The sequence below is a fragment of the Amphibalanus amphitrite genome, unplaced genomic scaffold (genome assembly GCF_019059575.1).
Source record: "Amphibalanus amphitrite isolate SeventyFive unplaced genomic scaffold, NRLGWU_Aamphi_draft 000937F_arrow, whole genome shotgun sequence".
Classification (NCBI taxonomy): Eukaryota; Metazoa; Arthropoda; class Thecostraca; order Balanomorpha; family Balanidae; genus Amphibalanus; species Amphibalanus amphitrite.
The window spans coordinates 6709-17500 of NW_024882431.1; the positions used below are offsets into that span (position 1 = coordinate 6709).

At 45.5% G+C, this 10792-nt stretch overlaps 2 non-coding genes across 2 annotated transcripts; both read right to left on the reverse strand.

Moving 5' to 3' along the window:
* Positions 1-336: 336 nt before the first annotated feature.
* Trnap-agg lies at positions 337-408 on the reverse strand. Its single transcript has one exon. It is a non-coding gene; the product is annotated as a tRNA-Pro (tRNA).
* Positions 409-1542: 1134 nt separating this feature from the next.
* On the reverse strand, positions 1543-1614 carry Trnap-agg. The gene has a single exon. It is a non-coding gene; the product is annotated as a tRNA-Pro (tRNA).
* Between the last annotated feature and the right edge of the window lie 9178 nt (positions 1615-10792).

Sequence of the window (10792 nt, forward strand, 5' to 3'; positions counted from 1 at the left end):
TTATCATTTTTTTGCGATTAATTTGTTCTGCAATATTTTTTGCGAATATCAATTTGCGATAACTTGCGAATGATTGATTACGTAAGTTGTGCAAGGAAATCAGAACCTGGATAATGTAGCCTCCAACGGCATGCGCTCGCTTGACCTTTGACCTGACCCCAATTATCGGGTGCTCTGAAGGGCAACGTTGCGTGAATAGGACGTCCTTGACACTAGCAATTGAAGTTCAAAGCTCATCAGCATTGTCGTTCACTTCATAACCCACCACCAGCAGTGGGCCACAATCACGATTAGGCCCAGCGGCAAGGTCATGTCCCCAGAAACTCATTAAATGGAGGGCTCGTCCGGGATTTGAACCCGGGACCTCTCGCACCCTAAGCGAGAATCATGCCCCTAGACCAACGAGCCGTGAGTGCGGTGTTACAGCTACCACTGGCGGCTGACGGTGGCTCCGTTACTTTCACTAGTTTGATCGCCAGCCCTGGCAGATAGTTACAGCTCATGGCCACGCCCAACTCTCTCACATACACACAGAAACACACGCACACAGACACAGGCGCCTCCACATACACCGCAGACACACATACCTACATACAGGCACCGGTGCTCCCCCACACACCACATACACGTTTATTTTCACCCGCAGGTGCCTGAAAACATCCTTATTCTTCTTTGTTTAATAGCTGCTAAGACCGGAGTGTGCCAGTGCTGACATTTCTCATCAACGAAACGTGAGCAATCCTTTCAGTCAGCTTATTTGGGCGGAGCTTATTTTGGCTGAAAACAGCACAATGGTTAGCTCAATGTGTACAGGCCTTTTTAGGACAGTTTCCCCAATTTTTATAGGCTTTTTAACGATTTTGTTTTTGGAAGTAAATAAAAATATTCATTTTAAGGATCAACAACTAAAAGTTTCGAAAATCAGAGGCATAGGTATAGTCTGTGGCACTATCAGTTGGCATTACTATTATTATTATTTATTTTATTTTATTTTTTTTTTTTTGCTTCGCACAAGTTTTCTCTGCCTTCAAGACTGTGCTGGCCGGGAGAGCTCATCTCTCAGCCTCTGTTTTGGGAAATAAAAATCCAGAACGTTACGTCACTTGCATTTCTTTGCGGTCCCCTTTGAGGATTTGCTTTTCGTCAGTATATCACATGTGACATGGCCCAATCTTATAAAATGCCGTACTATTCTATTCACGGCATTTGGTAACATTGACAGTGATACCAGTGCCGACAAACGTTTATCCGAGTCGACAAAATGATTCTTTGGACTGTCGACATACGATGGACTGAAATGCATGAAAACCATTTTGCATTTGATAGCCGTTTTCTTCAGCTTAACTTCAGCCAGTGCTGCCATATCCATTCCACGGCGTTTATAAGGGCGACCTTGCGTAAATAGGACGTCCTTGACACTAGCAATTGAAGTTCAAAGCTCATCAGCGTTGCCGTTCACATTCATAACCCACCAGCAGCAGGGGGCCACAACCACGATTAGGCCCAGCGGCAAGGTCATTTCCCATTAACTCACTAAACGCAGGGCTCGTCCGGGATTTGAACCCGGGACCTCTCGCACCCTAAGCGAGAATCATACCCCTAGACCAACGAGCCGTGAATTCAGATCGTATAGCCTCCACTGGCGGCTGCGGCGGCTCCGTTACTTTCACTAGCTGATCGCCAGCCCTGGCAGATAGTTGTTACAGCTGATGGCCACGCCCAAATCCCTCACAGACACACAGACACACATACACACAGACACAGACGCTCTCACGTGCACACAGACACGCATACACACAGCCTCGGCCAGTGGACGGGTGCCCCCTAATCCCACATACACACAGACACGCCTGCATACACTTTCCTACCATCGATACGGTCTGCTACCAACGAGTGCAGCATCAATGCGCTTTGTTACAGCCCCCCAATCAATCCCAAATATACTAGAATGATAGATTCACTAAAGGGCCGCAGCATGAATGTTGTAGGTGCATGAATGGAAGGTGAATGGCCAGGCGCCGGAAGGAGCCGATGCCCGATTATAAGTGTGTAGCATTGCTGAGCGGCTCCGCTGGACAGGTAATACAGTAGCCACTCCCCGGTAGGATTGGAAGTTTTAAATCGGATGCTTCTACCGGATACTTGAACATCTGTTTTCGGTTCTATTACATTTCCAATCACACTCTCAGCACACGGGAACTATGTACCGCCAGGCGCTGGGGGAGCGCCTATCCGCGGCACAGGAGTGGGTAAGTTGGCAGTTCTACTGAGATCCGGTCAGGGGTCACCAAGCCCCGGAGCTGAACGGAGCACATACCTACCTCTGCACACGAGGTGTCGAGACAGGTCTCGCGACATAAGACATCATTGGCAATAGCCTACGGATCCGTCACTTACGCGTCTGCAACGTTAACCCGCGCATGATTCAAACGGCGTCTGATAGCCATGGAAAAACTGTAGTGCGAAACCTATTTTCATTGACCTCGAGGTCACCGATGACGTCACAGGTCAGGTCCAAGTAAAACTTATCGGCATTTTTGCTTTTTCACAATTTAGGCTCTGACCGCCGGCTGAGAGGTCTGATGGCAGGCTCATTTTTGGTTTACGCACTCCTTGATACCCTGAGGGTACCGAACTTTTACTTCGAATTTTTCAGGTCAAGGTCCGGTCATCCTAGGTCACGAAAATTGTCTATAATGTATCAGTCACGTGACGCATGTTTTATGGTCCATTTTACTCGTAGGTTTCGGAAACAATGTCGTCTGTGTCATTTGAGGTCATATTCAGCTGAATTTACCTGAGGTCAGGTCACTTTCAGGTCAGAAAGGTCAAATTTTGAAAATGAAATTTTTCAACAGAAAAGGTTCCTATCAGATGCAGTTTGAGCTCAGGAACACGATGGTTCCATTTATATTACTTTACAATGCCAAAAACGTACCGAAAAAAGGTTTTGAAAAATATGCAATTGTAAAATTCTTACAATAATGCAAATAAGTTAGCTATTTTTGAAGATATTAGGCTAAAACTTGCTAGAGTACAGGGTGTCTCAAAAGTTCGTTCTCACATTATATTTGCATGTGAAACAGAGTACATTGCGTCTTGATATATTTGTGACCCCTCAATGTGCTCCCCATTTAATAGGCAAACACATGAACACATGCTGCGGCATGCCAACCGGCATGTTTGGCTACATAGCAGGCTTAAAGTTAATCCAGACTGACTTGACATGCGTCGTGAGCTCCTCGAGGCTGGAACAGCGCTACGCTTCGACGAGCCTAATTTTCAGCATAACCAACAAATTTTTATGAAATTTTGATCCGATGAGGTGCCTGGCATGTGGTCATGCCACAAACGCCTGTCACAGTCTCCTTGCACCGCTTTTAAGCTTTGCTTGACCTGTGCACTGATGCACTGTCTTGCCTGAAGATGGGCCTACGACCTCTCGGATGCCATTCTCTCTTCTATAAATGTGTTCATACTCGCGGTTCGAGTTAAGCTTGAGGGTTGAAACTCCTCCTAGATGTTCTTGGAAAAGCATTATGCTTCCCAAAGCTGTTTCTGGGACACCATTCGCAACCTGGTCAGCGTCTGGACGCCTATAACCCCACAATACCGTGACCTTGGCCTTTCGCATAGGAACATAACGGGACGAAACGGAGGCCTCCTCCTTTGCTCTTATGGGGTTGTTTTCGGGTTTGGACTGGTGTTTCATGTCGAACGTGGGCTAGTTAGTCCAGATGACCTGGTTGATGTCCTCAGCCCTTTAGTTTTTTTAGCCTCAGGCATAACGAAACTCATGTTTGGCCATTTTAAGACGTTTTTGACTGTTTTGAGCCCTCCGGTAAGCAAAGCTTAAGTCACCTTGAGTTATGTACCCCGAAAGAACACTCTTAGACAGCTGGTAATCCATCCTGAAAAGTCTGTTTACCAACTTTCTAACCCTTTGACCTTTTTGATGGCCACTTTGGCGCCACACAGTTTTGGCCACATGGCTCACTCCTGAGAGCTGACAAAAAAGAGGATAAACTTGCAATGATTGACTCCCGACAAATCAACGGTGTCACTTGCTGACTGTGCGTCCAGTTAGCGATGGACATTGTCTACAGACTGGTAGGCCTCAATCACCCTCAATCGTCGCGAATGGTCACGTGCTGACTAAATACCGAGACGTACCCGTATTGGAGACCTCTATGTTGCGGCGTTAGCCGTCTGTGTAGGAAACGGGCTCTCTAGCAAAAACTATTTTGTCTACAGAAATTAGTTACTGTGGAGCATATTTCTACCAGCCATGGCAACCACGTAAGCCCAGTAATGAACCAATTTCAGCGTGCCTTTAAGCAAGAGAGCCTAAAAACGTAAAATTTAGGTGAGAACGAACTTTTGAGACACCCTGTAGTTCTCAGTGTGTGTTTTATCACATATATTCTGGTTTTGGAAAAAATCGAAAACTTTTTTGAAAAAATCAAAAAATACATTTTTTGTAATTATACAAACATATTTTTCAAAATTTTCAAAATTGTGAAAATTCGAGATAGCAGTTTGATAGCTACGAGTAACGAACCAATTTCAGCGTGCCTTTAAGCAAGAGAGCCTAAAAACGTAAAATTTAGGTGAGAACGAACTTTTGAGACACCCTGTAGTTCTCAGTTTGTGTTTTATCACATATATTCTGGTTTTGGAAAAAATCGAAAACTTTTTTGAAAAAATCAAAAAATATATTTTTTTGTAATTATACAAACATATTTTTCAAAATTTTCAAAATTGTGAAAATTCGAGATAGCAGTTTGATAGCTACGTGTATTTGTAGTCTACTGATGCAAAGAAATTGGATCTAGCTTTAAAACTAAGCTCTTGGAGCGTTTGACGTAATTCAATATTTTGCATCAAAATCGGCCGACATGACGTCACTCTGACGTCATTTACAGCCAAACTGTGGTAGCTAGAAAGTTGAAATTTTACCTAATACAATGTGTCAAATTGATGCCGCTGAGGGTAACGCAAGTTTCGTGCTGATCTGTCAAACAGATATTGTCAAAAAAAACGGAAGGGGGCTCTGTCAGGCGCGGTTAATGTTTTGAATCAGTCGAGCAGATGTGGCTATAGCTTCTGTTGCAAAACAACAATTTTAATAATGACATATTGTCTGTGTCTGAAAAGTGTAAATGGTTTGCACGAGACTCAACCTAATTTGCAAATTTATTATCAAATCGCAAATCGTTGCATCGACAAGCTCAGCCACACCTGAATTGGATTTTAGTTTCAATTTGATCCTTACCAGATACCTACCTCAATTTGACCCTGGTAATACCATCGCCGATTTAGCAGCGCGGCGATGCTCCCCCTCCCAGTATATCCCTTCCCCCTCCCGGATTATCCATACCCTCTCCCCTTCCGGTATATCCGTGTTGCCATCGGTGGGCCACTGCACGGGCTCTCCCCGCCGACTCCCACCGCTCTCCCCGCCGACTCCCACCGCTCTCCCCGCGGCTCCCCGCTCTGCCCGGCCCGGCCCGGGTCGGAGGACAGTGCGGGTCCGCAGCCGACCGCTGAGGTCAGCCGGACTTTTGGACGCGGCCCCCAGTGTGGGGTCGGCCCAGTAGCTGCCACCGACCATTGTTAGCGGTGGAAGGACCCAGTAATTCCTGAGCCGTGTGGGACACCTGTCAACGAGTCACGTGCGAGCATGGTCGCGTGGAGAACGGGCTGACTGTTGTTTTATGTTTTCTTTTAGAAAGCACGAGCTGCCAGGTTTCGGCGGCATTCCCCGTGAAGAATGTTGTGTTGGTCACGCCATTCTACACGAAGGGATTTACGCTACCTCACAAAGTGTAAATTAACTCCCGAAATGAGTGTCCGCTGCCATTGTTACTAAGCCTGTTTGCGGTCTCATTGTTACTAATGTTCAAACAACAGCAACTATTTCATTGACCATTCACCTCAATGCCGTGAACTCCCACCGTAGCCAAAACTACCGGCCCGGCCCGGCCCACAGATGTGGAGCTAAGTATTTCTAGCCGGACTGTATACAAATCGATAATCGTGTACTGGACTATCCGCTCAGTGATTAATGATGAATCGGTGAAATGTGAGGCCAGCATGAAGCCGTTTGGCAACTGCGCGGCGGCTGTTTCCCCCTATTGTTCTCGGTAGGTGCTAGGTATACGTAAACCACCGCAGTACCGAGGCGGGGTGTCCGCAACCGCTAATAGACAGCGTAGGCTTCCTATTCGCTTCGGTGACGTTCTATTCTAAGGCCTCAGCTGTACCTAATCGTATTCGGCAATGTCTAGAACGGGATCACCCAAGTTATTTGAGACGGACTCGCGCCGAAATCAATGGACTTCTGTTAGCTGACGTCACACGACTGAAAATGATTCCGGAGCTCTGTCTGTTTGATTGAATATCCTGAACAAGTTTTGGAAGGGGCCACGCGGCGAACATAAGATTACCATAAGACTGGACTCCATCATTTGTCTACCAGTCACAGAACCAGCACTGCTGCCGGTCCCTGCCTGACCCTTGCAGCCGCGCGCAGAAACAAGTCCAAGTCAGATCCTGCCGAATGGGAGTCTGAAGGCAACAACCGGGGAGGACATGCAGTCATCGACTGCGACCATCGGAAGGAGCTGCAGCCGACAATTGAGATTTTGTAGAGCACCTTACTCGAGAAAGTGATGAGTTAGGTATTGTAAGGGCAAGGCAGACCAAACACCATCGAAAGATGTATGACAACATTATGTCGCAAAAAGAGACATCTAAATCTTCGAAGTGTCCTCCGTTTGGCCAAGTGAATAGACAAGGTAAGGCTCAGAAAACAGTGCCTATCTACTGCAGCGGGTTCCTCGCCCGGAGCGTCACGCCTTTTGGCCAGCGCTCCTTCTGGCATCAGTGGCAAGAGAGCGCCGGCCATACGAAATCCGAGGGAAAAATGCAGCCACCTTCTTACTCGACTTGATTAAAATTATCACCCGTAGGCCGTAACGGGTAACCGAGGCGCACCGTTGCACTATGGGACGGATGGCCCCCAAAATGCCTATTAAATCGTGGATTGCGTAAGACAAAGTTATTTTGGTACGTAGGGGGGTTATTTTATGCGCTGAGTCCGATTTTGACATTAATTTTATTGTCAGGTTAATATTAACGCACTTTCAAGGCATGATGCATAGTTCACATGCTTTTCGCATAGATTGCTGTCAAATTGTATCAAGTAGATATACTGACTCAGTTTGATCACGAATTCAACCTAAATAACGTCTTTTCAGCTTTAACGTTGTTTTTCTTTTTATTCAGGGATGCCTAAAACGATTAACAATATCATTGTGGCTTCAAAGTTTATTCAGGAACATCAAAGCAGATTATCACACATTTGCACGCAAAACGAACACAAGTCAACCGTGTCAAATTGCAAATTGTCAGGGAACGCGTGATTAGCAACAGTACCAGTTGGCCAAATTGAGTCCATAGGTACCCGCTGTTTCTATGCGTTACAAGGCGCATTGTCCTGACAGCGTGCGTCTACAGCGTCTTAGGCGTCAGAATCGCTCCAGTCTGATTCATCGCTATAGATGTCGACTCTCATCAGGATTACGTGACAAAAGATCGTAAGACAAAAGATCGTATGGAAAAAAGATCGTAGGAAAATGATCTTATGATAAAGATCGTATGTCGCAACAGATCTTACGACTTAAGATCGTAAGCAAAAGATCGTAAAGCAAAGATCGTATGGAAAAAGATCGTAGGAAAATGATCGTAAGATAAATATCGTATGTCGTAAAAGATCGTACGACAAAAGATCGTCAGAAAAAGATCGTAAAGCAAATGATCGTTTGAAAAAGATCGTAGGAAAATGATCGTAAGATAAAAATCGTATGTTGCAAAAGATCGTACGACTAAAGATCGTAAGCAAAAGATCGTAAAGCAAATCATCGTATTTAAAAAGATCCTAGAAAAATAATCGTAAGATAAAGATTGTATGTTGTAAAGTATCGTGCGACAAAAGTTCGTAAAGTAAATAATCGTATAGAATAATCTTGTAGGTAAATGATTGTAGGATAAAGAGCGTAAGTCGCAAAAGATTTTACGAGAAAAAAAAAACAATCGAAAGCAAAAGATCGTAAAGCATTTGATCAAAAGTTTTGAAATTTCGGTTCCGATTTCGACTCTGTGCAAAATGTCATGGCGGCTCCGGCTTCGGTTCCAGCCACACTCCACTAGGTTAACAATATTATGTAACCATTTTACTGGCTGCTCGTATAACGTGCTGTTATCTCAGAAAATATAATATGTAGGAAGCCGCGCAAGAACGCAACCGGCAGCTTTTGAACTGTTCTTTTGATAATGTTCATTAGAATTCACCTCTGGTCAATGGCTTAGGCTCCCGATGTCCAGAGGAAGGTCAAGTAATGGAAATATGACCGTTATTGACAAAAAGGTTTTTCGTAAACAACTTTTGAACTACGAAAATTGTGGGACCGACTAAAGAGACGAGCATCCATTACTGAACTGGCCTCCAAGGGCCCTTACCAGCCAACCAGGGGCAAGCTTAAGGCCCTAGGGGCCCCACACCCCACACAGCCGCTATCCGGGTTCAGATGTGGCCAATACCCTAATTTTCGACAAATTTTAAAGCGTGCTTTTCTCACATTTTCTGGTCGTAAATTGATCAGACTGTATGAAATATCATCCAGAAAAAAATATTACGCATTCTGGCACAGATTGGTGGGCTCCCAAAGTACACCGTTTTGTTTTGCTCCGTGAGACCGAACTTGTGCTGCGATTTTCATGTAAATGTTGACGAGTCTCCTGTCATATTCTTTGCTTGAAAATGCGTAAGTAAGATATCAGCTGAAAGGGGAAAATGTGCGGAATCCATTGGTACCAAAAGTGCATCTAAAAAACTTCCCACTCAGTTATTGTAAGCTAATTGTTGCACACTTGCACAAAGCAGAAGGGCTTGAGGATTTCAATATTTACATAGGCCTACCAAAAAAACGCACAGCGTGCTTCACATCGAGGTAACGTCCATAAGATATACCGTACAATTGTGATTAATATGCTGAAAAAAATAGGTCGGCATCACACTGCCGGCAAAAGTTATTGCAGTTCTAGTGACGCTAGGTCGCCGCGTATATTCGCATCCAGTATGAGTAGAGCATGGGTCCCGAAAAATTCTTCAGAAACTAGAGAAATTCTCGCGGGGCAAGACATCTGTCAAACTAGCAGCGAGCAGCGAGCAGCGAGTCCAGCAGCGAGAAATGGACCATCCCGATTTGGCTGAAAATTTGCTCACAGAGCCTTCTCAGCACACTGATTCCGAAAATCATGGTCTCTAGGGTGGGAATCTTTACCGTTCTCGAGATAGAACCCTCTAAAGCTCTTACCGCCCATGACCAGGCTATCCTGATTTGGCTGAAAATTTGCTCACAGAGCCTTCTCAGCACGCTGATTCCGAAAATCATGGTCTCTAGGGTGGGAATCTTTACCGTTCTCGAGATAGAACCCTCTAAAGTTCTTAGCACCCGTGACCGGGCCATCCCAATTTGGCTGAAAACTTGCTCACAGAGCCTTCTCAGCACGCTGATTCCGAAAATCATGGTCTCTAGGGTGGGAATCTTTACTGTTATCGAGATAGAACCCTCTAAAGCTCTTACCGCCCACGACCAGGCTATCCTGATTTGGCTGAAAATTTGCTCACAGAGCCTTCTCAGCACGCTGATTCCGAAAATCATGGTCTCTAGGGTGGGAATCTTTACCGTTTTCGAGATAGAACCCTCTAAAGTTTTCGACACCAAAGACCGGGCCATCCCGATTTGGCTGAAAATTTGCCCACAGAGACTTCTAAGCACGCTGATTCCGAAAATCACAGTCTCTAGGGTGAGAATCTTTATCCTTCTCGAGATAGAACCCTCTAAAGTTTTCGACACTCATGACCGGGCCATCCTGATTTGGTTGAAAATTTGCTCACAGAGCTTTCTCAGCACGCTGATTCCGAAAATCATGGTCTGTCAAATCGACCGGGCCATCCCAGTCAAATCGGGATGGCCCGGTCTTTGGTGTCGAAAACTTAACCCGCGCACCGACGGGGGTCTGCGCCAACTTCGTACCGACGGGGGGGCGGATGACCGCCCCCCCCCCTGAGATCTCGAGAACGAAGCAGGATAGCGACAAGCGGTAAACGGCATCGGATACGCACGGATAAGGTCTACAATTTTTGAAAAGGTCATTTTTAGGTCAGGTCAAAGATGACGTCACAGGGGTAAAAAAAATCAAAATGGCGGCGCTAGATATGGAGAGAGTTTTTCTCGAATAACTTTCGAACTAGTCAAGATAGGAACAAACTAAGGGCACCGTCGTGATCCTCTCGTCAATCCGCATCGAATGACGTATATGTTGACCTCGAAAGGTCAAGGTCAAAGGTTGACCTCAGGTCACGTGACCTCGAGGTCATCATGTATATCATTCGATGCGTCTTGACGAGCTGAACACAATGAGACCATCCGCGCGGCTGTATCTTGTTCCTGTACGGAGTTATTGGCAAAAAACCTTTGGTGACCTTTGATGACGTCACATGACCTTACAGCTGCCCAACAGCAAAACAGACCTCAAGGTAGTGAAGGCTGATCGTATATGAAGTCATGTATGGTATATGGGGCCATTCTGACCCGTTTTAGTGGTAAAAACAGGGAGTCGATTTTTCCCCCATTGACTTATAATGGGGAGGTCGAGAAATTGACCTGACCTTAGGTCACCGATATCAAAATTACGAGATAAACAAATTGTAGCTACTAATGAC